Source organism: Cotesia glomerata, linkage group LG2, assembly GCF_020080835.1.
Source record: "Cotesia glomerata isolate CgM1 linkage group LG2, MPM_Cglom_v2.3, whole genome shotgun sequence".
NCBI classification, from domain to species: domain Eukaryota; kingdom Metazoa; phylum Arthropoda; class Insecta; order Hymenoptera; family Braconidae; genus Cotesia; species Cotesia glomerata.
This window is the reverse complement of record NC_058159.1, coordinates 19,554,580-19,567,182: the sequence shown is the minus strand read 5'-3', so window position 1 is coordinate 19,567,182 and position 12,603 is coordinate 19,554,580. Positions and strand designations below refer to the sequence as shown.

Genomic DNA, 12,603 nt, shown 5'->3' with positions numbered 1-12,603 from the left:
GTATGTAGGTTGAGGAAAGCGATATATGGACTAAAACAGTCAGGCAAAAGGTGGTATAACCATCTACAAGGTATATTGAAGAAAATGGGATTCCAACCACTAACGTCGGACCCATGCGTTTTCAAGATGATTCATCAAGGAAGCATAGTCATAATCGCTGTTTACGTTGATGACATGCTAGCAATAACTAACAACGACGACTTATTAAACATCGTGAAGAATAAATTAAATAAAGAGTTAAAATTAACAGATCTCGGCGAAGCCAGACATTGTCTAGGCATAGAGATAGACCAAAAGGATGGAATAAAGCTGTGTCAGAAGAGATATATCCATGAAATACTATGTAAATTCCAGATGGACAGCTGTAATGCTACAGATACACCAGCAAGCCCAGAAGCGAAACTGGAAGGGAATACGAACCCAGGAAAAACGACCAAGAAATATCCTTATCGAGAATTGGTTGGGTCATTGATGTACCTAGCGGTCGGCACAAGACCGGACATCGCGCACACTGTGAGTGTGTTGGCTCAGTTCAATGATAAGCCAAGCGATCATCATTGGGGAGCGGCGAAGAAGGTATTAAGATACCTAAAAGGAACTTCAGGATATTCCTTACATTTTCAACGACCAATAGATAAATTGGAAGGCTACGCAGATTCCAACTGGGCTGGTAGCACCACAGATCGACGATCCTACACAGGATATGTATTTTTATTGGGCGGAGGTGCAATCAGCTGGCAGGCCAGAAAGCAAAAAACTGTTGCTTTGTCGACGGCTGAAGCGGAATACATGGCGCTAACTGAAGCGGCCAAGGAGTCCATATTCCTAAACAGATTCCTGGAGGAACTGGGAGCCCGTGGAGCGACGAATGGCACTATCTTCAGTGATAGTAAGAGCGCTATAGCGATAGCAGAGAACCCGACCCATCACTCAAGGACGAAACATATAGACATTCGTCACCACTTTATCAGGGAAAAGTTATTAGACGGTACCCTGCGATTGGAGCATGTACCCAGCGACGAGATGTTGGCCGACATCTTTACGAAGCCACTGAAAGCCATCAAGCATTCTCGTAATTGATTGAACCTGGGGCTGATATAAGCCACTTCACGTAGACATTGAGAGGGGGTGTTGAATATTTAGCAATGCCTACGCTGTCGTAAGTGTGCACTGTGCGCATGCTTGCACTCTACCCGTCGTCTAGTATATATATAGTACATTCTATCAAAGGCCTTACTAGCTATTGCCACGTGCACGTCGAATTGTCGGTTACTTACTTAACATTAATTGTATTACTGTTATTATAAATAAACTTAATTCAAACACGAATAATTAATCCACTTATTTACAATAATATATATATATATATATATATATATATATATATATATATATATATATATATATATATATAAGAGATTTCCACCTATTTATTGACTCATCACGATATCTCTGGAATCATAAGGCGTAGAGATTTGAAATTTGGTAGGTGTTATTATATTTTAAATAAGTTATCTCATTTAATTCTCCGAATGCACATTAAGAGATATCTGTTGCTTCGCTGGTGGCTTGATCAGCAGCTTGGTAACGGAAATCTCGCGATAAGACATCGGCAGAGAGTCACCGTGGCCGCGGATAGTCCAAACATCTTGCGTCAGCATGGGACCCGAGCCTCGATGACTCTCTCAGGGAGTAACCTGAGCTGCAAACATGGCTGAAATACTGTTTATAAAAACTTATCTGGAGCTAATTCAAGTCAGTAGATCTCGAGACTTTCTAGTGCAGAGAGCTCTGTCCTCAGGCTTGAACCTCTCCAGATCCTATTATCAAATAAACCAACTATACCGAACATATAGCTTATTACACTTATTATGGGGCTGAGCGCCTTACGGCTGTTCTACCCCATATGAAAAAATCCTTCGGCAGAAGTGCTAGCCAGCGTCTTCTCCAGTCTAACCCTCCTGCTGGGCGAACGCTTTATCGGCGTTCCACCAGGTTCCAATCTCTTCGCCAACGCCAATTTCCTTTACTTCATGCCTCGAGAAAAACGATCATGTTGATCGGGTCAATCGGTACAAAAGCGTCGCCGTCTCTTGGCCCAGCCGTTTTATTTATCGTTACCGATAATCGACGACGAAACTCCGGTTGAGCCACGAGTGGAAGTAGTGCGGGCTACGAAACCGTTGCTGCCTATAATCAACGACGAGATACTCGTCGAACCGCGAGTGAGAGTAGTACGGACCGCCGAGGAAGACTCGCCTAAATCACCGCCGTACTAGGGTTCGCAGGGTCAGTCAATCTTCGCCGGCAATAACCACCCTGCCTATTGGACGGACATCACCAGGGCCTGGAAGTTGGTCCCAGTAGAGGTTCCCGAGTACCACCCTCCAGGAGGCGTCATCCCGATCAAAGACCCTTGATACGGGTATTATTCCCAGGAGTACTTCCGAAAGACGGACTACGACATCTACCCGCCGTTTGAAACTAAGTGGCTAGAAACCCAGGGGGTTATTTGGGCTGATTTATGGGGCCCATAATGGTAAGTCCAAAATAAATGAAATAAAACAAGTAAGCTCATGCGACGACACACCAGGAGTCGATCGATTACTATGTCAAAACCTGGTATTTAATTATTTAAATCTCAAAGAATTTATTTGACGTATTTTTGGGAACGTAACAGTAGGAATATTCGTTTTGCCGAGTAGAGGTCAACTAAGAACGGATTTTATGAAATTCCAACCACAAAGGGTGTTGTGAGGGCGTTAACAATGAAAAATTCCCGTATTTAAACAACAGCTTCTACATGCTCTAAATTTAGTAGCAATCTCTTATATGTGATGTATAAATTATCTATGAGCGGATTTTATGATAACTCATCCTCAATAAGGATTGCGGGAGAGGGTATTAACAACGAAAATAAAAAATTTATAAGCTATAGCTTCTGTAGGATCCAAATTTGGTAGGAATCTCCTATATGTGATGTAGAAATTATCTATGAGCGGATTTTATGATAACTCATCCCCAATAAGGATTGCGGGGGAGGGTATTAACAATGAAAATTAAAAATTTCTAAGCTATAGCTTCTGTAGGTTCCAAATTTGGTAGGAATCTCCTATATGTGATGTAGAAATTATCTATGAGTGGATTTTATGATAACTCATCCCCAATAAGGATTGCGGGGGTGGGTGTTAACAATGCAAATTTAAAATTCCGAAGCTATAGCTCCTGCATGCTCCTAATTTGGTAAGAACCTGCTATATGTAAGGTAGAAATGATCTACGCGTGGATTTTATGACAACCTACTTCAACTATGGATTGCGGAGGCGGGTGTTAACAATGAAAATTTCAAATTTCCGAGCTATAGCTTCTACAGGCTCCAAATTGGGTAGGAATTTTCTGTAAGAGATGTAGAAATAATATACGAACGAATTTTACAATAGCTCACTTCACAGGGGTTTGTGAGAGTGGGTGTTAACAAATTGAATTTTTAATTTTCAAGCTATAGCTCTTATAGACTCCTAATTTAGTAAAAGTCTTCTATATTTGATATAGAAATTTTTTAAGAACGGATTTTACGACGAATCACCTCCAATAAAGATCGCGGGGGTAGGTGTTAACAATAAAAAATCTTAATTTCCAAAATATAGCTTCTAAAAACTCTAAATTTGGTAAAAATCTTTTATTTCTCATTTGAAGACCATCTTACAATGATTTTTAATAAAGTCTACTTCCAATAGGAATTGCGGGGGTGGGTGCTAAAATCTAAAATTTTAATTTCCAAACTGTAAATTCTACAGACTCTAATTTTGGTGAGAATCTTCGTGTATGATGTCAAGCTCAGCTAAGAATGGATTTTATCAAATTCCAACCCCGAAAGGAATTGCGGGAGCGTTAACAATGAAAAATTCCCGTTTGTAAAATATAGCTCTTGTCGACTCCAAATTTGTCAAGAATCTCTCACATGTGATGTAAAAATAATCTAAGAGCGGATTTTACGATGAACCACCCTTAATAAGGATCGCAGGGGAGGATGTTAACAATAAAGACAGTATAATAACAATAAATGTTAACAATAAAGACACAATAATAACAAAATACAGCTTCTAAAAGCTGCAAATTAGGTAAGAATTTTTAATTTGTCATGTAGAGATCATTGCAAAACGGATTTCAATAAATTCTTTTTCCGATAGGGATTGCGGGGGTGGGTGTTAAAATCTAAAATTTTATTTTCCGAACTGTAACATCTACAGACTCTAAATTTGGTAGGAATCTTCGTGTATGATATAAAGTTCAGCTAAAAATGGATTTTCTCGAATTCTAACCCCAAAACAGTTTCTATGGAATTTCAGAATTATGTATTCAGAGAACACAGATTTTTTCCTGAAACAGAGTTCTTAATCGCTTTTGTAATAATCCAAACACTCGGCAAATAAAAACTAGGCAGTAAAAACCACAAATTTTTTTTTTTTAAATTAAACTTTTTTGCTGACACTCGTCACATTTTCAAGTGTTACGAAAAATTAAAATCATGGTTGCATAATAATAATTTTTATGGTAACTGTTGCTAGACTAACGGTTATTGTAAAAAGTATCACTATACTTACAATTCACGCTCCTCATTGACTAACTGACTGATTCTATAACGGTCATGTAACAATGAACACCTTACAAGTAAGAGTCTTCACAAACAAGTTTTTATTTTTTGTTTAATTAATTTTAAAAGTTTTTAATTCATCTCATTGTCTCTTATATTTAATATTTGATACGGAAAGAGAAAAATTGCATTTTAACCAAGCATTTTATGATATCTCTCATCGTTTTTTTTTTTTTTTTTTTTTATTTATAAGACGTTAATCTTACCGTACGTTTTATTGCAAGATGTTGTAAAAGTGTCATGGTCACAATGAAAAGATTACAATCGAAATCTGTTGAATTTTCTACAGCCGTTATTGATTTACGTAAGATTATGAATAAAATAAGTGATCCACAGATTCGGTGGAATCTGGCGCCAAGGTCCGTTCAAAAATCCTGTTGTAAACGGAGCGCCAGACTACCGAATGTGTTTACCGTAAGCAGAACGGTTTTGTGAGGTTTGAAAATTATTAAACCACCTTAACTGACTGTTTGATGCAATTGATAATAAATATGTATTCTATATGGTGTGAATTGCTAATTTAATTAATTTATAGTCCACTAGTCATTATTTTTTTAATTAAAATTCGATAAATTCACTAGCAGAAACTATAGCAACGCCGTTTTTTAGATCCTGGATATTTTTTGATGAGAAAAGAGCAGGTTTCACTATAGCACGCAATTAACTATAGCACGTGAACGTACTATGTAGAACGGGATTAATTATAGATAGATACAATACGGCTGTATCATACTATAGAACGTAATAACGTATACAGAAATTTATTATTATTTTAATAATTAATATAATATGATAGTAATATACAGGAACATAATATAATAATAAAATAATAACAATAACTATAATAAAATAATAACAATAACTATAATAATAATAATAATAACTACAACTGATCATTTAGTTTATCAATCTGAGCTAAAAAGTATTCGCGGCTTATTGATATAAAATTTTATCAATGCTGCTAAATATTGTACGAAAAGTCATACTTTAAATGATTTATATTGAAACTTTATACACATTCAATTTCCGCGGGAAAAATACAAACTTTGAATTGAAAATTTTTTTAATAACAAATAATGTTAAAATTTTTCTTTAACATAAAATCCCTAGAATTAATTAGTGAATAACTTTCCATATGTATTTTTCTAAATATATTTTTCTCACCTCCGGGCGGAAAGCGTCAATTTTCCTCCCGCTGCGCTAAACGAAAATGCCGCTTTCCGCCTCCGTCGAGGAGAAAAATAGTATACACACCACGGGCAGTAAATAAGAAAGCCTCAGATCACATGTGAGGCTTCGCCTCGGACAACAATTACATGTGATCTGAGACATTTCTTATTTTACTGCCCTAGATGTGTAATATACTATTCTTCTAATTCAATTGCATTTATTAACTAGAGTCAATACTTAAAAGAGCTAGAATTGTTCGATTTTTCTTTCTTCGGAAAAGTCAGCTGATCAAGATCTGAGTAATTCTGTTCGAGCACTGTACAGATACTACAAACGTCTTGATGATTGTAGCCTGTAAGTGGCACTACTTGTTAATTAAGCGAAGTTTGAAACGATGATGTTTCTTACAAAATACGAATATTATTTATAAGTTTACGAATTGTGATATTTACTAACAATAATATGATATTGATACTAAATAATAATGAAAATAATAATAATTATAATAACGACAATATTAACAATGACAATAAGGATAATACTAAAAATATTTACAATGGTAAAAATAAATTGATAATATGGTTTATCATTATTATCATTGATATTGTTTTTTAATTATTAAGTATTAAAGTATTAAATTCAAATTTACAACTATCACAACTACAAAAATGTAAAAAATTTTTCAAAATATATGTGAAATTAAAAGCTTACAACTGATCATTTAGTTTATCAATCTGAGCTAAAAAGTATTCGCGGCTTATTGATATAAAATTTTATCAATGCTGCTCGATATTGTACGAAAAGTGATACTGTAAATGATTTATATTGAAACTTTATAAACATTCAATTTCCGCGGGAAAAATACAAACTTTGAATTAAAAATTTTTTTAAAAACAAAAAATGTTAAAATATTTTTTTTAATATAAAATCCCTAGAATTAATTATTAAATAACTTTCCATTCGTATTTTTCTAAATCTACTTTCTTTTCATTTAGTTGTATTTATTAACTAGAGTCAATATTTAATGGCCAGTTTTTCAATCTAGGATAAAATTTTATCTAATGATAAAATATATCTATATATTTCATATATATAAATATACTGGCATCATAATTTTATCCTGGATAAAATTTTATCTTGATTTGAAAAACTGGCCCTAAAAGAGCTAGAATTATTTGATTTTGCTTTCTTCGGAAGTCAGCTTATCAAGATCTGAGTAATTCTGTTCGAGCAATGTACAGATACTACAAACGTCTTGATGATTGTTGCCTGTAGGTGGCACTACTTGTTAATTGAGCGAAGTTTGAAACGATGATATTTCTTACATAATATTTATTAACCAGTCTAAATACACAACAGACTAAACGTTGTTCGAGTTCTACTTTCTTGGGATATTTTATAATAGTAGTTCATGCTTTTTATTACGCGTATTACTTGATTATTATTAATTATCTTTATAATTTCTATTTAAAATTATTAAAAATAATCAGCACAAACTATAGCGACCCTGATTTTTAGATTTTAACTTTTTTCTTATGTAAAAAGCGAACGGCCAGAGACTAAATAATATAAGGATGCATGCTAATCTTATAATAGATCGGAAACTACAGTGAAAAAAAGATATTTGACAGCTTGCAATTACACACGCCAGGCGACGCAAGAATAACTTTTACATGAACTATAGCTTAAAGGGGATAGCTTGCCACTGGAAATGTATTAAATTAAAATTGTTAATTTTTATTATTATTACAAAAAATACTGAAATCCGAACAAAAACAGTTTCACTGTAAAAAATTGCGCCAAGGCCACGTTCATAAAACTCATCTCAATAACATTTGCACTTTACAAAAAAAATTAGGCTCGTTTCAATAATTTTCATTCTCTACAAAAAGATGTGAAATACTAAAAAATACCAAGAAACCGTCATAATGTTGAAAAAATTGAAAAAAAATTTGTTGAAAATTAAAAAATTAAAAAAAAAATTTTTTATCGTACTTGGCGCGCGTCATGGAGTACCCCAAATTTTTTCAGGATAAATAAACATCCTTTTAATGCTGAGAAATTTATAAGTAAGTCAACCTATGTTATTTCATAATAAGTTTTACAAAAGTTAGGTAAAATTGACATGTCATACGCAGTTATGCAAACTACATATAAGTCGATACGCATGCATACGTTGGGTCGGTTGCATTGTGAGAATTGTGTTTACTAAAAAATAAAACATATGGCCGACTAAATTGGGACAATGCGGTGTGAGTGCCAATCAAAATGTGTTAATTACAATTAAACGAAGCAATATCAAACTTTAATATTGCATAAGGTTCTTCATTAAAGATTTATGACGAAGCTGAAAAAAAATGAATCCAAAAATTTTATATAATTTCAGATTTCTTTAACACACCACCATATTGACAGTTGTTCTCACTAAAGATCTAAAAAAAATTTTAAGAACGGGTTTTTTCACTAAAACTGATAATTAATACACTAAGCAATGTTTTCAATGAGTTCAGTATCCTTGACTAATGAAATCTATATAAATATATAATATGATTATATATATACAAGCGAAATCGATTTTTCTTGAGTTGAAATTCTTCCGAAAAAATTTGGGGTACTCCATGACGCGCGCCAAGTACGATAAAAAATTTTTTTTTTAATTTTTTAATTTTCAACAAATTTTTTTTCAATTTTTTCAACATTATGACGGTTTCTTGGTATTTTTTAGTATTTCACATCTTTTTGTAGAGAATGAAAATTATTGAAACGAGCCTAATTTTTTTTGTAAAGTGCAAATGTTATTGAGATGAGTTTTATGAACGTGGCCTTGGCGCAATTTTTTACAGTGAAACTGTTTTTGTTCGGATCTAAGATTCTTCGAACGACAAGTTAAAATGATAGAAATTCTCTTATACTAGTTTTATTGCGGCTTTATATTAGATTCTTCATAGATTTCTTCCTTTAGGACAACGATGTGGCTGCCTTAATTACGGATAATTTACAAACCACTGCTTTGTTTTAATTCTTTTCAAACTTTTTGGATTCCTGATATTTTTATCTTGTATACAACGTATTATTAGTTCAAATGAATAATAAATGAAAAAAAAGTAAATAGTTGAAAAATTTTTAAGATAATTGATGAGCGCAATCATCCTTTTTTTTTATCTCGAACAAAACTGTAGCAATACAATAAAATTTTTGTTACTATAAACTTTATTATAGTTATACCCGAGTCGAAAAGTTTCAGCATTATTCTGAACTGAATAAGCTGCTAGCCAACGTTTGAAAAAAATAAAAAGCGGCTATTTAAAATACATTATAAAATGAGCCTGAACTCCGACTGAAAAGTGGTTTTATTTCACTTTTCAGGACTAGCAGGCTAAATTTCAGTTTGAATGTGAACCTATTAATTCAGGCTATTCAGCTTGACAATAGCTTGAAGTCAGGCTATTCAGATTAAATTACTGCTCAATAAAAGAAGCGTGATCATCTTCCCATGTAGGAAAGTATTGCGGGCCCAGGCTTGGCCCAACTTTGTACAACTCTGGGTCAGGCTTGTAAACCAGAGTTGGCCCAGTTTTGGTTTAAGTCTGGAATGAGAACGCTGGCCCACACCATTTGATAGAAAATGATAAAAAAAGAAATTTTTGAAGTGTCATTTTTTATTTTAATTTTAATGTAGAGCTAACGCAAGTTTAGATCGTTTGACTCTTTATTTAGACCTAACATTTACTAATTAAAGAAATAAACTGAAAATAGCATTTATCCTAACCGAGAATCGAAGCCGAGCCGCGCGCTTGCCAGAGCGATAACTAACCCCTATGCCGTATAAGTATATACTTATCCGGAACCTATATTTTTTTGACTTAGAAATAATAAATTTTTATTGTGACTATTAAATTTATTCTACTCGATTGTCATTTGTTTAAAATAAATTTTTTAATTCTATTGGTTATGTTTATATACACTGTAAAAAGAGCGGTGTTAAAAATGAACTTATTTTAACACCGCGCGGTGTTAAAATAAAATAACACCGGCGTAACTTTTCCGGTGTTAAAATATCGGTGTTAAATCAGTGTAAAACGGAGTAATACCAGTGTAAAAGAGGAATAACCATTCTATTTAAAATATCAAGATTATAAAATCTATAAAACATAATAAAATTTAGTTTTTAAATTAAAAAAATAAATAGAAAATATATTAAAGTAGTATTCATTACACTAGCCCACAAAAAAAAAGTGGTCTGTACTTTTAACAAGACCTATCTTTATGGATTTTGACGCGCTCAATCCGAATATGAAGTTAGTTTTGCCCGTAAACCCTCAAAATTATGAGTAAAATGCAAAAAAAAACCCAAAAAATTGCGAAAAACTGCAGTCACAGCGATGAATAAATTGTTGTGAACCCAGATCAAGTATGATTTTTATGTATGTCAATTCACTGAATCTAAATCTAAACATTAAGTAACCCCTTGATCCGTCAAAATTTGAAAAAATTGCAAAAAACCGAAAAAAAAGAAAGAAATCATGAAAAATCGAAATTATCGAGATGAAAAAAATTTTTTGGATTCAGATTGAGTATGATTTTTATGTACTTTGTTCCACTGAATTTGAATCTGAAGTTTTCTTGCCCTATTGACGTTTTAAAATTAAAAAAAAATCTCAAAAAATAAAAAAAAATCGAGAAAATTGCAGTTTTAAATATGAGAAAAAATCTATTAATCACGATTGTTAATGACTCAGGTGCATTTTAATGTATGAAATATGATCTTAGAATTGAAATATTCACAAAATTTTAAAATCTATAAAAAATGAAGTATAAGTAGAATGAAAAGAACGAAGACTGCAGTTTTTCGCAATTTTTTGCCTTTTTTAGGGTTTTTTGCATTTTACTCATAATTTTGAGGGTGTGCGGGCAAAACTGACTTCAGATTCGGATTCAGCACGTCAAAATACATAATGATAGGTAGGTCCGGTCAAAAGTACAGACCACTTTTTTTTTGTGGGCCGGTGTAAATTTTATGATTTTTACTAAAATAAACAAAATTGTGCCTATAAAAGTTAAAAAAAAATGTATGACATAAAAAAATATAAAAAGTCTATGAGTATCATCCAGAACAAATTTTAATTTCAGTTTGTAGTTATTTAAATTGTTACCTATGTAATACAGACTTTGTTTAAAAATTATACAATTTTACACCTACCATTTCAATAATTAATAGTTTTATGAATTAATGAATATACTGCCCAATAGTAGTAATTTAGTGAATAAAAGTATTCACAGAGTAAAATAACTTCAACATCAAAAAATATTTTAATACCGGAAAAAAATATTTACACCGGCAGCGGTGTTATTTTAACACCGCTTTCGGTGTTGGAATTTAACACCGCAAATTTTAACACCTACACCGCTTTGGACTTACCCCGGTTTTTTTTACAGTGTACTAGACAGATTTCTTCACTTATGAGACCTGCAATTTCTTTATCTAAAACTTTCAATGCTCATTACAAATTTTTTTTTTCATATTAATTATTATTCATTTTGTAAGAAAGATACGGGAATGTTATAATGATTGCACATTGAAAGTTACAATTAATATTAGCTAGAATAATTACATGGATAAAAGGTGCATGCCAATTCGATAGAATTGGGAATCTGTGCAAGTCATAACAATACTCTAATTAAATTTCAAGTCTAGATCTAAAAATGCAATTCTATAAAGCGCCCAACGGAGCGGGCGAGTAACAGCTAGTTATTTAAAAAAAAATTCCATATGTTTTTGAGGCTAATTAAAAACAGTTTTGTAAATTTTTTGACCATTCGTTTCTGATATATGAATTTTCTTTGAAATTTAAGTTTTCTTAACTTCTCGCTGTGAAAATCAATGATTTCGAGAAAATCAGGAAGTTATTGGTTTCACTCCGGTTTTCAAAAATCAAGTTCTTATCAGATTTTCACCTTTTGAGGTCCTAGAAAGATATTCTGACCATTTCCACGAACATTTTTGTGTGACACACACACACACACACACACACACACACACACACACACACACACACACACACACACACACACACACAATCGTAAAAATCGTCAGGGAAGCATCCTAAGACCTCAAAACGTCGAGATCTGATGAAAACTCGATTTTCGAAAAACGGAGTAAAACTAATAACTTTCCGATATTTTTTAATTTTCAATCTTCTTAGCAGGAAGTTAAAAACGGTCTCAATACGTCAATTTTTTCGGGAGTTGTGATTACATGCAAAAAAGAACGCCATTCGGCCACACCCGAAATGGAAGGCAGATTTCACTGAATTTAATTCTTATGGACACGCTATCGTGTCCACAAGCCGCGTTATATTACATATGTATATATTTGTATATATATAAACCTTTAAACCAATGCTAATTTTGAGCTTTTCTCGACTAATTAAGAGATAAAATGACAAAATTGCGTGTGAATTCCAACACAAGGACCAATGCAATAGATAGATTTCTACGAAATCTACCTAAAATGACATACATATGGGTCATTCCATGTCAAATCGACCAATAGTTGGAATCGACCTCTTTCGATTTGGATGAATTTTGGTCAAAAGTTTTCTTTTAAGAAACATCTTAAATTTCTGTTAGCACTTCACGAAAGTGAAAGAAACTAAATAATTATTAAATCAAATTTTTGTTTCATATTATTTCTACTAATAACCAATTATTTCATTCTAGAGGATTCAATTAACTCGAAATTGGATTCAAAATATTAGTTGGTTTAACAAAAAGTAATT

General features: G+C 32.7%; 1 protein-coding gene across 5 annotated transcripts in view; it reads right to left on the bottom strand.

The window, feature by feature from the left end:
• LOC123259302 (transcription factor EC) overlaps positions 1-12,603 on the bottom strand; it is a 435,681-nt gene that overhangs the window by 236,076 nt on the left and 187,002 nt on the right. The window lies entirely within an intron of this gene.